Here is a 15,179-nt window from a genome sequence, read left to right as displayed (position 1 = left end):
GCCTGTCCATCTTTGGTCATCTGAACTTTGAACTCATGAAGATATCCTTCCTCTCTGACTTAGCTAAGAACGTAAGAACATAAGAAAGGCTATTCTGGATCAGACCAAGGCCCATCAAGTCCAGCAATCTGTTCACACAGTGGCCAACCGGGTGCCTCCAGGAAGCCCACAAAAGATGACTGCAGCAGCACCATCCTGCCCGTGTCCCACAGCACCTAATGTAATAGGCATGCTCCTCTGATACTGGAGAGAATACGCATGCATCATGACTAGTATCCATTTTTACTAGTAGCCATGAATACTCCTCTCTTCCATGAACATGTCCCCTCTTAAAGCCTTCCAAGTTGGCAGCCATCGCCACATCCTGGGGCAGGGAGTCCCACAATTTAACTACGCGTATAAGAACATAAGGTCACCTAGCTCAGGGTTTTCCTCTCATCTCTTCTGGGAAAGGGATTTCTCCTCTGGGGTTAACGCCCCAGTGGATTTCCTGCCTTTCCTGAAGTGTGTGGCTTGGGAGGGGCTTTGCCTCAATGGGAGAGAATCGGCCTGGCTTGCAGAAGGTCCCAGGTTCAATCCCTGGAAAAGGGTCTCATAGGGGGTAATGTGAAAGACCTCTAACCTGGAGAACCACTGCCAGTCTTAGTAGACAATACTGACCTTGATGGACCAACGGTCTGATGCGGAATAAGGAAGCTTCATGTGTTGAGGTGACTTGCTTGCTTGCACCCTCCCTGTTCCAGCACTTTCTGAGTGCAGTTCTAGATCCCAGAGCATAAGGTTTACGACTAGTAGTAAAGGTTTGACTCATAGCCATACACCAAATAGAAACATAGAGTTGGAAGAGGCCTCCAAGGTCACCTAGTCCAGCCCACTGCACAACACAGGAAATTCACACCCCCAACCCCAACACCCCACCCCCCATGACTCCTGCTCTGTCCCCAGAGGAAGGCAAAAAACCTCCAGGATCCCTGGCCAATATGATAGTATCTAAAGTTTTCCTTGCAGCTGTACACAGAGATTCACCCATCTGAAGCACTCTGAAGTCCAGGGACGTGGGGTCATGTGAACCATGTCAATGCTTCACACCTGTGAGATTGTAACAGGCAGCGACCTGTACACGCTAGCTTCTTATTATTTTCTTCATGGTTATGTTTTCTGTATTGACAAGTTTGCAAGCTACTTTTCACAGTTTGTTTAGTATGGAGACTCAAGTACAAAAACAGTGCCTGTTACTGGGTAAAGAAAGGTGGCTTTCTCAAATCACTGTTTTTACTCAAAATATGGGAACCTGCTGTCATTTCACAATGACAAACTGCACAGGCATGACAACTGGAGAAGAAGCGGGCCCCAGGGCCTCTGCATGATTTAAATCCATGTATGTAATTCATATCTACACTTGTAAGAAGTATCTTCCATGGAACTGGTAAACTGACTTTTAACAATAATTGACAAATATTTTTCCCTTTGTCCTGCCCTGTTTACGAGGCCAAATGACTATCTGTATCACAGTCTTACTGATCCATCTTCCATTGGCTTATTTTTCATCCATTGTGGCCTTTCTGTAAATTGAGCAAGGCAGGTGGGAGTCCGGTGTGTGTGTGTGAAAAACCACAAGCTGGATATAGATAACCTTGTGCCAAATCGCCATAGTGTCTGATTCAGTAGCCTTGCACGTATTGGGAGGCTGGAGCGGGACTTCAGTCCACTTCATTCAGCTCAGCAGTGATATGCCACTCCTTGCCTGATGGCTCACCATCACCGTTTCCTTCAACACTTGCGTGTTCCCTGGAACACTCCCAAACAGTTGACCTAGCCCAGCTCCGCTATGGTCAGTTAGATGATGGGTCCTACGCATTATATCCTGGAACTGCTAATGAATGGGGGATCAATGCCATGCAGGATTAGAAAACTCAGTCCAGTGTTTGGGATCAGCAGAGCTGGATGCAGGAATGCCAGGACCTGTAGCAATTTATGAAATCAAATTAATTGGCCACTGGGCACACCCTAGCCATTTTAATATTGGTTCTACAGAACCTTGATTCTTGCCATATTGAAATATTGATCACAATAAATTCTAGGTCTTTGGAAATGCTCCTGGTCAAAGTTCACTGACTGTATAGTGACCTTTTTACATCAGTGTAGTAACCTTAAAGGGATTAGCTTCGGGTAATCTCATCATTCTATGTAACAGACAGCCAATGTTTGCTCAAAGGATGCTGGCTTCAAGATGGAATGTGTCATTGTCTTCTCTATGCCTTGATCTCATTAATCATTAATCTTGGTATGCCTCGTCTAAGTTCCATTGTGTGATCACTGACTGACTTTTGCTATCCATTGTAATATTCCTTAATAAAACTGAGAGATCACTGGGGCAATTCAGATTGATCTCTGGAACTCAAGACACTCTATGTGTCTTCCCTCAAAGCACCGTGCGTGCTTTCGGGGTGCCTTCCCTTCAAGGACCTAGTCAGGAAAGGATGTTTTAATTTTAACAAAATAAAACCTCTTCTCTTGCCCAACATTCTTCCTTTTTGTGGCCAGCAGAACGATAAATTTATCCCATCGCAGGCAGGAAAGGAAGATAGGCAAAAGCTAGAGCTGGGATGGGATGGGAAGCGGCTTCAGCTGTACTGAGTGCCTTCCTTGTACAAGCACCATCTCCAAGTGGGGGTCTGGCAAGATTGAACCAGTATGACATAGTGGTTAGAACGTCAGGCTCTAGGACTAGAGAGCCCTGGGTTCAAATCTCTGCTCAGCTATGAACCTTACTACAGGACCATGGGGCCACTCGTTCTCACTCTGCCAAGCCTAGCTGTACAGCCAATGGCAGGTCTGTACGGGTGAGCTCTGAGTTAGCAAGAGCAATTTGAGGAGGGGGCTACACTGGATAGTTATGCATGAGGGCATATCCAATGAAAAATTCTGTAAAAGTAGTATGGTTTATGTCCATTTGGGTTAATGCCATCTTTAAACATTCTGTTTTGGCACAGCATGGTTGCCTCACGTTTATTTACGTGATTTGATGGGAGCTCCAGGATGAGGTCAGGCCCAGTTTTACTTTTGTCTATGTTTGGAGCCCCAATAAGGAACTGTGAGTAGCAACCTTCAATAAATGTATTTGGTATAACCAAGTTCCAAATTGGTTACAGCCCTATTATTAAAATACACTTTCTGATTTTTCTATACCTAGGTTTCACATGCAACCTGCATTGACTAGGAGAAAACTGCATTATTGGTTGATCGTAGGTGTGTGTATACACTTTATTGTGACCACTGAAGATGGCCCTGTGGGCCAAAATGCGCATGGTCTTGGAAGTTTTTATACTGCAAGCAATTGAGCTGTTTTATGCAATTTCTTGTATCTATATAATTTACTTTTTGAGGCTGATGTTGCACTTAATCATGAATATATATTTATAATATTATCTTTAATTATGTTGATAACCTCTAGGGCACAACCTTTTTCTATACTATACCTTACTACACCACCCACTTTATAAAGAGGGAGAGAGATGGTAGAGGGGAGGGAGACTGAATTCAGCCCCTTTGCATTCCAGAAAGGTTCACCAAAGTTATCTCTTAGCTGTGTCTAGAGATGGAAACTCTTTTGATTTAATTTTAACCAATTGGTTCCGGTCCGACCTTCTGGGGCAACAGAAAACAACTCAGCACCATCCTCTATATGACAGCCCTTCAAATACTTGAAGAGGTTATCATATCACCTCTCAGCCTTCTCCTCTTAAGGCTCAATCTTTTCTTAGTTTTTTTTAAGGCCACCCCATTGAAAGTGTAATGTGCAATGGGCGGATCTTTGGGATGAGTTTGAGAGAGTACATCTTCCTGCCGTGTCCAGAGCACATTTCCTTCACAGAGGCAGGATGTCACTCAGACCTGTAAACACCCATATCTCTACTTCAAGAGAATTTCATCAAAGCAATGTAAGACTATTTCCAGTTAATAGGCAATTACCTCTGAAGCAGCCTTAACACCCAATCTACTCAAGTGTACACGGAGCTTTGAAAACTTCCCCACCTTGGAATGCGAAACTATGGGATTTTTCCACATAAAAGGGGAAGCCCAGGTTCATGAAAAGGATGTGCTAGGTTTCCCCCAATAACTAGATAGCCTTGCAACTGCTTTGCAGAACCCTCCCCCCCCCCCATTTTGTGTTGACATGTAAGACTGCACATTGGCAAGCAGATGTAAAAGATCTAAGTGACAGCCAGGTGATTGGTGATGTCACATGACAGCTCAATGACTGAGCAGAAAAACTGGCTTGCACTGGACTGAGCTAGATGGTCCTGGAGACAAGGCAGCCAACAGTTGATTGGCTGGGAGACTATGCCAGTTATGTATATAAGTGTATCATATATGTATTTGGTTGTGGGTTGTGAGAAGTGGTTGCTTTGCGTAGCACTTTGACACTGTACAATAAAATAGCACTTTTATATACGTGCCGACTCTGCTGTATTCACTCGCCGCTGGGGTGTCTGATACTTCTCCCAAACTCCAACATTTTGTTGGACTTCTGCTGTGCAGACTCTCAATAATTCACAGCTTCTCACTCACCTTGGATGAGGTGATGTTGATTTCTTTCTTCTTTATGCTTGCCTCTTCCCCTGCTTCCTTCCCCCATTCTTAGTTTTGTTTGTGATTGTGAGTGTCTCCTAGACTTAGGGAATCATTTCTCAGGTGCTTACTGTAGATTCTTTACAATTTTACTCTTTTTAAATTCATTTTTGCATCCAATACAATTAAATTGTAATCAATCCATCTTTTTTATAATTTTATTTTTGGGGACCCCTCCTGAGATCTACCTTGGAATACACAGATTACAACATCCTGCAATATTCCTTTTTCCTACTCTGGGTCCAGGTTGGGATGACAGATATATGGTGGAAAATTCATTTTTTTAAAAAAATGCTTTTATTGTTTTTATATGGGGTACAGAAGGAAAGAAAGGGGAAAAGGGAAATTTCACTTCCGTCTGCAGTAAACAGTATTCTCTTTGGTCGGTAATATACATTCATAAAACAGAGTTTGTAAACTTATTATAGTTAATTCAATATAATAGTTTCTATCATAGTCTTATTTAAAAATGGGAAAAATAAGCGAATACAAAAAACAAAGAAAAGAACTAATCCTTATTGTGTTAAACATATTCGATTAAAGGGTTATATTGGTAAATCAGATAGATGAATCAAATAAATTCATAAGCATGAAAGACAGCCAGTAACATAAGAAAAAATAGCGCTATAAATGTACCATGGTAATCGTTTCTTCTAAAATTGCTCCTTTAGATGAATCAAATATATACAGAAAACACCCGCTCATGTGAAAAGGAATAACACTTTGTCTAAATATTTAGAGATATATAAGTGTACCATGGTAACCATTTCTCATGAAATTGCTCTGCAGATTGAGTATCAGCTACGTTAATCAGATAGGTCATTTTAGCCATGTTTGCATATTCTAACATCTTTTCTAACATATTCTAACATCTAGTAGCCATGAAGAGCCTTATCCTCCCTTCTGTATGGAGCAGGAAACCTGCCCCCCCCCCCACAATGGTCACGTGCCTCTCTGGGACTGTGGACTCCCTTTAACCACTCCGGGGTATTCTGTCCTCCTGCCCCCCACCCCCAATCTGAGACAGGAATAAACTGGTTTTGATTCTGATGAGGGTCAACGATTGGAACAGGGTAAAAGCCTCAACAGGCCGGAATGGGCCAAAGCAAGCCTTAAATAAAAAATGGAGCTGCAAAAAGCAGTGGCATGCATTAAAGACCCCCCACCCCACCCCAGAACAATATTTTGAAAACCACAATGTGGAAATAGCATGCCTCTATTAGCCCTTTCCAGGATAAAATGCCTCCACATCAGGCTTCATGCGGAAGAGTGGGGAATCTGAATGTGCCTCGGTTCCAAATATGTTGTAAGCCAGGAGAGTCAGATTCCTCCTTCTCTCCAATCAGCCCCTCGCCCTGCAGAAAACCTGCAGGCAGCCTGACTCCAAACACTTCTGCCCCCCCAAATCCAGCCCCCTCTTCCCCCTGCCTTTCCTTGACTCATGACCCCCCCAGGACTCACAATCCCCCCCAGATGACCCATCCAGGCTCTCTGCTCCTTCCTCCCATCCTCCCTGTGTTGTGCTCCCCTCATTATCGTAGAGTCCAACGAGACAATGAGGGCAATGAGAGGTTGATTGATTACAGCTTGCTTTATTAGCCAAGAAGTCCTAACTGGATGAGCTAGGATACAGACGAACAGTCTGCAATCCGGTCACACCGGGGCAGGGCAAATGCAAGAGGTTTTATAGACGTTTGACATTCCAATACAACAATGATACGTCTTCTTAACATCCGATGTTAGCTTGTCAATGCAACGTCATTAGTTTCTACAGCACCTGCGTGAGCCTTGCTACATTAATGAATGGAGCCTATCTTATTGAGCAGTTCAGAGTGCTCCCTTGCAGGGTGAATTGAAAGTTACTGAAGGGGAGGAATAAGTGGAAGGGAGGCTGTTGGAGCCTTTCCTTATCAGACATTGGAGAGTGTGTGTGCGTGCTTGGTGCTAAAGGAAAGGGGGGCCACTGGGAAGCGGCTTCTGTGGTTTTGCTTGTAAGCAGCTTCTGTCAGCTAATGGCTTTTGCGAGTCAGTGGCTTATGCGTGTAGCTTGCCCGTGTGTCTAAATGATTACTCAGGTATGATTACTCCAGCACAACACCTGTAAATCTGGACCACTCGCAAAGGCCTCCGCGATGCAAGGAAGGGGGCTGCATCTCTCCCCCCAAGCCTCATGCAGAGAGGGGGTAGTAAAGAGGCGATCCAGATGGAGCAGGGGGCCCCCAGGCTTTTCGGGGGGGATCTCTCCCTCCCTCCCCACATGGAAGCTTTGGGGAAGTTGGCATCCGGGAGCCATGAACCAACAAATCATGCTCTCTGTGCCTGGTACGGCCTCTCACCAGTAGAGAGCTCTGAATTACGTTCATCTTCAGGAATGTGGTTTCTGGTTACCGAGCTCACAAGATCAGGCACTCACTAAGTGACGCCTTCGGCCAAGATCTATAGGTTATGCTAATTAGAGTGAAGTAGACACTTGTGCATTGGTGCTTTTGTGTATCAATCTGCTTATCCGCAGCCATGGGCCTGCCCCATGCGAATGCATAAATGATACTGACTTTCCTTTGTTTCTCGGGTGAGTAACTCTGCATGTTATTTGTGGGTTATTTCACCCCCAGGGTCTCTGTTTAGCTAAATAAAGAACTGTTGCTTATTTTAACCTCCTCCTAGTTGACTTCATGGGACTCTATAAGACAACCAGGGCACTTCACTTCCAAGCTTTGCCCCTCGGTCGGGGGTGCAAAGCACAGACAATTCCCCTCCCCTTTCGCTCTGCAAAACTGGCTTTGCATTTGCTTGGGGAGGGGAAGGGCAGGGAGAACCGGGAGAGAAAGAGAAGGTGTCAGGCCCTGCCTCTCGGCCTTAGCCTGACTTTGCTCCTTGGAGGCCATAGTTTGGCTCGGTGTCAGGACCCTGGTCACGTGCTCCTGGTTCTCATGCCTTTGCAACAGTAACTGTATCCTGCGTCCTATTCCCAGTATGGTATCCTGTTTACCACATCTACCACAGCTGCATGAGCCATGTTGTGTCTGCCTACCCTGAGAAAGCTTATCATGGATTGCATTTGCCTGTTTGCCTTTTGCCTGTCCGTCTTTGAAGTCTGCTATGCATTTTAACCATGTATCCTTGCCTTGATTCCTCATTAGTAGCCTTGTATGCCCAGGAGGCAGCCAGCTTCTTACTTTGTCTAATTTTGCTCCTAATAAAGTCTAAACTGCTTCAGAGCATTTGCCAGGATGAGTTTTGCTTGAGGGATGCTAAGAACAAACCCCTGAGTCTGACAGACGGAATTGCTGGAGACCAGAAAAATTTGGGGAAGAGGCCACCCCTTGTCTCCTGGATCCCTGTCCATCCTGGTTCCAGAAATCATGCCAGAATCACATCAATGGCATTCATCCCTCCATTATTTACAATAAAAGTGATGGCTTCCTGGAATCCTGGAAGGGGGATGGCAGCGCAGAATCAGAGTTTGCAAATCATAGCGCAGCTGTTTACAGCACTGATCAGAAACACTTTTAACAGCTGAAAACCATTAACTTTAAAGTGTTAGCTAATGTGCAGTATACTGTGTTCAGTATATGGGCGTTAAGCCTGACTTTAAAAATTCCGTTAATTTTTTTTCTCATTTTGAATATTTCGTGGTACTAGTAGAAATTGATACTAGATATCTCGTGGTACTAGAAGAAATTAATACTAGAATGCATACCTATTCTCTCCAGGACCTGAGGAGCATGCTGAATATATTAGGTGCTTTGGAACACAGGCAGGATGGTGCTGCTGCAGTCGTCTTGTTTGTGGGCTTCCTGGAGGCACCTGGTTGGCCACTGTGTGAACAGACTGCTGGACTTGGTGGACCCTGGTCTGCTCTAGTAGGGCTTATGTTCTTATGTTAAGTAAATAAAGGTTTATTCTTGAATCCTCATTCTTTTTCTGACTTGAAAGAGTAGGGAAGGGTACCAAAAACGCTTGGGCCAGAAGGGCAAGGGAGGGGTAAGCATGTGGCTCAATGGTTGAGCGTTGGCTTCACATATGGAAGATTCCAGATTCTTTAAAATCAGACAGTTGGAAGGGACCACCAGAGTCATCTAGTCCAACCCCCAGTACGCAGGAAATTCCAAACTACCTCCCCCCCCTTACACCTCCAATGACCCACATTCCATGTGCAGAAGATGGGCAAGGTGCCCTCCCTCTCATGATCTGCCTAAGGTCTCTGGATCCTGTGGAAGGAGGTGCCAGAAAAGGCCAATGTCAGCCTGAGGAAAGTCTTTCCCTCAAGATCTATGGCCAACTAGGGTTTGAGGGGCCAGTGGCCAGAAACTGCAGAATCGATGCTCAACTTAGAACCAGCACACAAAATGAAAGGCAATGCCACCTCCTGCTGAAAAAGCAGCAAAAATTATGAATAACACAGAATCCTAAAGGTCCAGAGGAAACAAAATTGCATTAAAAAGACAAACCACTTTTAACACCAGAAGGCCTAATAGCAATATCTGGGGATGTTTCTCCCTCTAGCAGCCCCCCTTCCTCCCTGACCCATGGGGTTGCCAACCTCCAGGTACTAGCTGGAGATCTCCTGCTATTACAACTGATCTCCAGCCGATAGAGATCACTTCACCTGGAGACAATGGCCGCTTTGGCAATTGGACTTTATGGCACTGAAGTTCCTCCCTTCCCAGACCCTGCCCTCCTCAGACTCTATCCCAAAACCTCCCTCCGGTGGCGAAGAGGGACCTGGCAATCCTACTGACCCATCCAATCAAAAGGGGAGGCCCAAAAAATTAATCTATATAAACAAAGGTGGGTCCATCAGCATGAAGGGAGGCAGAGAACCTGAGAGCCACCAACTCACCCAGGCAACATCCTTTGGACTCTTTTCTTAGTCAGAGGAGGGAGCCCACTCTGCAGGGGTGGGCACAGAGGAGTAGAGGCCATTTCTCCACCCTTTGGTGTCCTCCCACCCCTTTTATGCTTGGGTTATTCTCTTGAATATTGATTGATTGGTGGGATGGATGCAGATAGGGTAACTAATGGTCTGCCCTGTTCCCTCTACCCCCCTCCCAACATCTCCTGCCGGTTGCCAGAGGGACGTGGAGGTCCAACGCTGCTAAAAATGCAAGATCCAATAAATTCCTGACTTGTCTTGCTGACAACTTCCTATTCCAGAAAGTGGACAGGGAAACAAGGGGGTCTGCTATCTTAGGCTTGATTCTCACCAACAGGGAAGAACTGGTCGATGAGGTTAAAGCAGTAGGCACCCTGGGTAGTAGCGACGACGTACTCTTGGAATTTACAATCTTAGGGAAAGGAAAACCTGTACGTAGTCAGACATATAGGTTGGACTTTAAAAGAGCAAATTTTAACCAACTTAAACTTATGCTAGGTAGAATCCCATGGTCAGAAATACTTAAGGAGAAGGGAGTTCAAGAAGGGTGGGCGTTTCTTAAAAATGAAATACTGAAGGAGCAAACCCAAACCATTCCTATGAGAAGGAAAAGTGAAAGGAGCATAAAGAGGCCATGGTGGCTCCATAAACAGCTTTTTAAAGAGTTAAGAAATAAAAAAGACTCATTTAGGAAATGGAAGGTGGGCCTTATAACCAAAGAGAAATATAAACCGATAACTAGTGCTGGCAGGGAGAGTGTTATGAAAGCTAAAGCTCAGTATGAACTTAGGCTAGCAGGAGATGCTAAACACAACAAAAAGGGTTCTTTTTCTATGTACAGAGTAAGAGTAAGAACAAGGACAAGATACGCCTATGGAGTGGACCGGAAAGTGAAATTGTAACAGGAGATGAAGAGAGGGCAAAACTCCTCAATTCCTACTTTTCCTCAGTCTTTTCTTGTGAGGGAAGTGGTGCTCAACGCTGCATAAACAGAACATGTGATGAGGGAAGGGATTTGCAGCCTAGAATTGGCATTGAGGTAGTGCACAAACACCTGGTTTCTTTAAATGAAATAAAATCCTCTGGGCCAGATGAATTGCACCCAAGGGTACTCAAAGAACTTGCAGATGTAATTTCTGAACCTCTGTCCATTATTTTTGAAAAGTCTTGGCAAACAGGTGAGGTGCCAGAAGATTGGAGGGGGGCAAATGTTGTCCCCATCTTCAAGAGGGGGAAAAAGGAGAATCCGGGTAACTACCGACCCATCAGCTTGATGTCTATACCAGGAAAGTTTTTCGAACACATCATCAAACCGTCAGTCCTTGAGCATTTAGAAAGGATGGATCTGATCACTAAGCCAGCACGGGTTTCTCAAGAACAAGTCATGTCAGACTAATCTTATCTCCTTTTTTGAGAAAGTTACAACCTTGCTGGATCAGGGGAATGCTGTAGACATCGTTTATCTTGATTTCAGTAAGGCTTTTGATAAGATTCCACATAGTATTCAAGTTGACAAATTGGGAAAATGTGGTTTAGATCCTATTACAGTTAGGCGGATCTGTAACTGCTTGACAGATCGTACCCGAAGAGTGCTAGTTAATGGTTCCTCATCCACTTGGAGAGTACTGACTAGTGGAGTTCCTCAGGGATCTGTCTTGGGCCCTGTGTTGTTGAACATCTTTATAAATGATTTGGATGAAGAAATAGAGGGGATGCTTATTACATTTGCAGATGATACTAAACTGGAGGGGCAGCAAATACGGTAGAAGACAGAGCCAGGATACAAGATGATCTCGACAGGCTGGAGAACTGGGCTAAAACTAATAAAATGCACTTCAACAAAGATAAATGTAAAGTTCTACATTTAGGTAAAAAAAATCAAATGCATAATTATAGGATGGGGGAGACTTGTCTTAGCAGTAGTGTGTGTGAAAAGGATCTTGCGGTCTTAGTAGACCAAACACTGAACATGAGTCAGCAGTGTGATGCAGTAGCTAAAAATGCAAATGCGATCATGGGCTATATCAACAGAAGTATAGTGTCTAGATCACGCGAAGTGCTGGTATCGCTTTACTCTGCTCTGCTTAGACCTAACCTAGAGAACTGTCTTCAGTTTTGGACACTGCAATTTAAGAAAGATGTAGACAAGCTGGAACGTGTCCAGAGGAGTGTAACAAAGATGGTGAGGGTCTGGAGACCAAATCCTATGGAGACCAAATCCCTTGCTGAATCAGGGGAATTCTGTAGACATAATATTGTTGAAGGCTTTCACGGTCAGAGTTCATTGGTTCTGGTAGGTTATCCGGGCTGTGTAACTGAGGTCTTGGAATTTTCTTTCCTGACGTTTCGCCAGCAACTGTGGCAGGCATCTTCAGAGTAGTAACACTGAGGGACAGTGTCTCTCAGTGTCAAGTGTGTAGGAAGAGTAATATATAGTCAGAAAGGGGTTGACAAGGACTCAGCTCAAACCCAACCCCTTTCTGACTATATATTACTCTTCCTACACACTTGACACTGAGAGACACTGTCCTTCATTGTTACTACTCTGAAGATGCCTGCCACAGCTGCTGGCAAAATGTCAGGAAAGAAAATTCCAAGACCACGGTTACACAGTCTGTAGACATAGTTTATCTAGATTTCAGTAAGGCTTTGATAAGGTGCCACATAGTATTCTAGTTGACAAATTGGGAAAATGTGATTTAGATCCTATTATTGTTAGGTGGATCTGCAACTGATTGACAGATCGTACCCAAAGAGTGCTAGTTAATGGTTCCTCATCCACTTGGAGAGATGTGACTAGTGGAGTTCCTCAGGGATCTGTGCGGGGCCCTGTGTTGTTCAACATCTTTATAAATGATACCTGCACATATAGTATATGAGAGACATATACTAACCAGTATTACAACTAGGACTTTGGAGGACTTTCATTCATAGGGTCGCCATGAGTCGGAAGCGACTTGACGGCACTTAACACACACACACATTACAACTAAAACCTTCTAATAAAAACCTTTTAATAATATATATATATATAAAATGTATGTATGTATAAATACTGAAAATATAATTTATTAGAAGCGATATATATATATATATATATATATATATATATATATATATATATATATATATATAATTTTCTTTCCACCCAACCTTTAGTACCCAGCCAAAGCTCACCTTTAAGCCAGAAACAGACCTGTCAGCCGCAAAACAAGTGGAAGAGTCCAGATGAGAAGCCACACCTTCTCACTTTGAATCCATTAGGGAGGTCCCATTTAGACTGGGGGTTCTCCTATACCAGCCATCCAACAACCATCATACAAATCACAGCAGTACCCCCTTTTTAATTAAAGCATCCTCCTGAAAAATGTGGTTCATGTGGAAAACATTGGCAGGAGTATGCACACCCTGCCTAACAGGCTGCAATCATCTGAGAATCTCCCTCCCTTCTCAAGAGTCTCCACCCACTCCAGTTAAGGCATCTGGCTTCTTGCTCTGAGCAGCTCTTCCTGAAAAAGAAGAAGTTTTTCCCCCCACCTTTTCCCCCACACCCACATTCTCCATTTGGGATTCTCCTGATCTGTCCACTGAAGAGAGGAGAGGGGGCTGAAAAAGTTACAAATCAGGAGACAAAAAAAGATTGGGGGCCAGCATGCCTTGCCGGCCCCACAGAAATTCTGTTGTGTAACACTTCCACCCAACCCACCCCCATTTGCCAAAGGAGGGCCTCACTATATTCCCATCACCTCCTCCTACTCCAAAGGAATCCCATTTCCCATAAGCAGGAGGGGGGGCATTTCCCATAAGTGGGGGACGACGACTTTTTCGTGACCCCAAAATTCAATTATGCGATCCCGTTTGAAGTCGCGACCCACATTTTAAGAAGCTCTGCTCTATATGACACCCCATTGAAGCAGGTCAGTGACTTTCAGTGACTATGCTCTTAATAATTGACCCCTTCCTGTGAAGTGGTATGTTATCTTATTCAGTTAGTCACCTAATAAGCAGGACACAACTTAATGTACTTACAAAAGTAAGTCTTTTTATTGTATAACTTCAATGTAATATATGTGTATATGTATGTATTATAAAGTCGTAAAAGTCTTAAAAGTGCATACAAGAATACAAGCCACTTCTAGATACTAAGTAATCTTAAAACCCAAATTTAGAATAACATAAAGTAAGTTGTTCATACATACCAAAAACCAATCTCTTCTGAGACCCTCTCAGTCCAGACTTCAAGAGATCTAACTTTCTGGCCTTTCTGCACTCATATATATATATCCTCTGCTTTCCTATTATTTAATTAATATTGGAGACATATATATATATATATATATATATATATATATGTCTCCAATATTAATTAAATAATAGGAAAGCAGAGGATCTTGCTATTCTCCCCATCTCTAAAGTAGTCAGTATCCATAGAGATTTAGTACTCGAGGTTACTGCTATCCTTGAGCTAACTAGTTGAGGCTTCCTGTAGCACTTCCATAGAAGGACTTCCTCTTCCAGCCAAGGAAGTCTGTGGCTGACAATCATAAATTGTAACCTTAGCATCATATATTTGTAGAGATTCTAATCTTGGGATCATTCATCTTTATACAAAAGACATAGCATTTCTATAAGCATGCTTTACCATGTTTGTTCTCTTAAACACACAATAAGAAACTTAACAAAGGATTAAATTACATATCTTACATAGCACTGTTCATTTACTAGTTTTGTTTATGTATTGGGTTTATTAAACTCTATTTAATACTTAATAGTTTATAAAACCAGTATCATTGCATTGTTCTCAATGAGACACTTTTCACTGTACTGTAAAATGAGATATAACCTTCTGATTGACAAGAATACCGAAATGTTGTCATACTTTACCTTGAAGCTAAAACAGACAACATTTAGGCGTGAAAATATTACATCTGTAGCCAATAACCAGCTTAGTTACCAAGGTTTTCCTGACTGCTAAGTTTCTAAACATTTTAACAATAGGAATGTGCTCAAGGTTAAATCTGGAATGAAGGCATTCTTTCTAGCCTTGCTATGAAAAAGGCATAACCTTGCCAACTAGTTTCTACAAGGGAGGAAAAAAGTCCTTGAATAGTTTTGAATATGAGTTCAGTAGGAAACTACTGTTTATGTACAACCTTTATATAACCTACATATGTCCAATCTATTCCAATATGTCAAAGCCTGTAACACCCCTCTCAATCTTCTCCTCTTCAGGATAAACATACCCATCTCCTTCATACGACTTGGTCTCCAAACCCCTCACCATCTTTGCTGCTCTCCTCTGGACACGTTCCAGCTTGTGTGGTGCCCCAAACTGAACATAATACTCTAGGTGAGGTCTAACCAGAGCACAGTAAAGCAATATCATCACTTTTCATGATCTGGACACTATACTCCTGTTGATACAGCCCAAGATCGCATTTGCCTTTTTAGCTACTGCATCACACTGCTGACTCATGTTTAGTGTTTGGTCTACTAAGACCCCAAGATCCTTTTCGCACACACTATTGCTGAGACAAGTCTCCCCCATCCTTATACATTTGATTTTTTCTACCTAAATGCAGAACTTTACATTTATCTTTGTTGAAGTGCATTTTATTAGTTTTAGTCCAATTCTCCAGCCTGTAAAGATCATCTTGTATCCTGGCTCTGT

Source organism: Euleptes europaea, chromosome 1 (genome assembly GCF_029931775.1).
Source record: "Euleptes europaea isolate rEulEur1 chromosome 1, rEulEur1.hap1, whole genome shotgun sequence".
In the NCBI taxonomy this organism is placed as follows: Eukaryota; Metazoa; Chordata; class Lepidosauria; order Squamata; family Sphaerodactylidae; genus Euleptes; species Euleptes europaea.
Note: the sequence above shows the minus strand (reverse complement) of the source record.